Source organism: Octopus bimaculoides, unplaced genomic scaffold (assembly GCF_001194135.2).
Source record: "Octopus bimaculoides isolate UCB-OBI-ISO-001 unplaced genomic scaffold, ASM119413v2 Scaffold_370699, whole genome shotgun sequence".
Lineage (NCBI taxonomy): Eukaryota > Metazoa > Mollusca > Cephalopoda > Octopoda > Octopodidae > Octopus > Octopus bimaculoides.
Genome location: NW_026405108.1, coordinates 38,244 through 41,602, shown reverse-complemented (window position 1 = coordinate 41,602; position 3,359 = coordinate 38,244). Strand labels below are relative to the sequence as shown.

General features: G+C 38.1%; 1 protein-coding gene across 1 annotated transcript in view; it reads right to left on the bottom strand.

Moving 5' to 3' along the window:
* LOC106882815 (TATA box-binding protein-like 1) overlaps positions 1 to 3,359 on the bottom strand; it is a 9,304-nt gene that overhangs the window by 1,124 nt on the left and 4,821 nt on the right. The gene's annotated exons all lie outside the window — the stretch shown is intronic.

Genomic DNA, 3,359 nt, shown 5'->3' with positions numbered 1-3,359 from the left:
ATATATAAACAAGAAAACTTCTCACACACTCTACCACAACAAATCAAACGTCTCTACATCTCTTCTCTTCCTCACATTTCCACTTCATGTACTATGATTACCTCCCACTCCCCAATCTTGTCCTCTTGGCCCAGTGCCACTAATCATTACTGTCTGCTCCTCCCCCACATGTGCATTCTACCCACATGCCTTGTCTCACTCTATTGTCATCTGCTTTCCTCTTGTATCCCTTGTACCTTTCCCTCTCTCTCTCTCTCTAGTTCCTTTCCTAATTCTTCAATCCCTCTGCTCCCTACCTCTCTCTGTTACTCCCACATGATCGGTGCTTGGCCAAGCATGATCTTTCTTTCTTGGCCTGACCGCCACTCACACAACACCTCATTTTCCTGTCTCCTGACTTTCATCTATGTTTGTTGCTGTAAGCTTCTACTTCACACGCCAGCTTAACTTAACTTGTCCTTATTAGTCGAAAGACACCTTAGCTTAGATTTTGGGGGCCTATCAATTTTGAACAGTCAAGTGTAATAGGCCCAAACTGTAATGATGATTGGAAGTTTGACTGAAGAATAGAAAGCCATGAATGTTCCGTCCTGGTTTTCCTGTCCGTCTTTGTATCATCCTTCTGTCCGAATGTTTTCATTGTCATCCATTACTTTTTGTTCCATTTTTTAGATTTTTATATATATATACTAGCAGCTAAGCCCATTTTCACCCAGTCGGTTTGAATGATGTAGCTGTAAAACCTGCTCTGTGTAAGCATGCGACTTGTTTGAGCACGCTTACGTTAAAAAACAATTTTAGAATGACTTTTTTCTGTCAAAACGCTAAAAATAACTGACCAACAAAAATAAAACCAAGCAAGATTCAACTAAATCAAAAAAATAAACCCAAGTACTTAGCGAACAAAGATGAACCATCTCACTTCTATTGTGCGCGCACATGCACACACAGACACAAACACACACACACACACCCCTTTTACATACACACACACATATATTCAGAGTTGAAACGCTGTTTGATTTATTTTTCAGTGCACAATTTTCATCATCCCACTACCAAGTATGACATCACCCAATCCTTCCTTATTCATCTATCACCCCTTCCTTTCTCATTCATAAATACAAGAGTATTATTATTGTAGATTATCTTGGTAACCATGGGAGCTATAAAAAAATATGCTATCACCCCTTCCTTCCTTATTCATGTATCACCCCTTCCTTTCTCATTCAAGAGTATTATTATATTTTCGTGCAATTCCACCCAGCCATTTGACCATGAATCCCAAGACAAGAAAAAATCGCCCGTGTCAAATTTATATGCATAAATATCGCTTGACAACCGATGGTGGTGTGTTTACGTCCCCATAACTTAGCGGTTCGGCAAAAGGGATCGATAGAATAAGTACTAGGCTTACAAAGAATAAGTCCTGGGATCGATTTGCTCGACTAAAGGCGGTGCTCCAGCATGGCCACAGTAAAATGACAAACAAGTAAAAGAGTAAATATAGAGGGGTTGGACAAAATAATGGAAACACCTAGCATCATAGCATCAAAACATCAAAAACTTGGTTATTTTTAGGGTCTTTTGATTTATTATTAGTGTTACTTGATATGTTTTGCTAAAGTTGCTGTTACATTTCAGATATCAGAAAAAGGTAATTAAAATTCATTAAAATGACAGATCTATCGAACTTTCAAAGAGGTCAAATTGTTGGTGCTCATATAGCAGGCACTAGCGTAACGAAAACAGCCGAAATGTTTGGTGTATCAAGAAGTACTGTCTTGAAAGTAATGACAGCCTTTGAGAAAGAGGGAAAAACCTCCTCGCCAAAACCAAACTCAGGAAGAAAACCAAAACTTTCAGATAGGGACCATCGGACTCTTACACTAATTGTTAGAAAGGATCACAAAAGTACAGCTCCCAAAATTATTGCAGAGCTTAATGACCACCTTAAGAACCCAATTTCCACAAAAACTGTTTGCCAGGAGCTGCACAAAGCAGGATTTCACAAGAGAGCTGCAATTAGAAAACTACTACTTTAAAAACAAATGTTGCAAAGCATTTAGAGTAGAGTAAAAACCTACAGAATTGGTTCCTAGAGCAGTGGAAGAATGTTCTCAGACGAGTCATCCTTTACCTTATTTCCAACCACCGGCCAAGTATACGTGTGGAGACAGCCAAAAGAAGGATTTAACCCAGACTGCCTTCATCAGATATGATCTGGGGGCTATATCTTGGAAATCCACCAGCCCAATGGTTTCCCTTCATGGAAGAATTAATAGTCAAGACTATTTAAGCATTTTATCTGATCAAATTCATCCTATGGTTGCGGAACTGTTTCTGGAGGGAAACGCAATCTTTCAGGATGATAATTCACCGATTCACACAGCTAAAGTTGTTACTGAATGGCACGAAGAACTTTCTAGTGAAGTTGAACATTTTATCTGGCCAACACAGTCCCCAGATCTCAATAATATCAAACTTTTAAGGTGCATTTTAGAAAAACAAGTAAGGAGTCGATATCCTCCACCAGCTGTTTTAGCTGAAGAATGGACAAAAATACCTTTGGAAACAATTCAAACTTTGTACAAGTCCATACCTTATAGAATTCAAGCTGCAAAACCTGCCAAACACACGCCTTCCGCATATTAAAATAAATTTATTTGAAATTTTAAGGTGTTTCCATTATTTTGTCCAACCCCTGTATGTATGTATGTATGTATGTATGTATGTATGTGTATGTATATATATATATATATGTGTGTGTGTGTGTGTCTATTCTCATGCATATGCACATTTATATACACATCAATGCATGTGCATATATATAAGGCTTTCCTATAAGTAGGTTATCTCCCTTGGGTAGACGGCGCTCCATGTAGACAATTAAACTTCCGCAGACTATCCACGCTATTGTTATTGTTTTACATCTTATCATGGATATAAAGCAGCTCAATAATTCAGCTATAGAAGTATTTACTGTGCCTGAGTTAAAGAAATACTTAAGATTATATGGACAGTATGTTACTGGAAGAAAGGCGGACTTGACTGAAAGGTTGAAAGGTATAAAAATTCTGTTGATGAAGAATGTCAACAAAGTAAATTCATCGGACGATAAGTCTGAAGTATCGGACGATACTTCAGGCAGGAATAAGCAGAAGCTTATATCTCCTCTCGGTGAAGTATTGCCTGATCCCAATCTGCTTTCAGCAACCATTCACTGATTTGGCCATGAGCATGATGAGGTGTAGAAGAGGTAGGGACAGTCATACCATAAAGTCTAATAATTAGAGGAATATTAGATTCAATGCTGTAAATTTATTATTTAATCAAACAAACACACACACACACACACA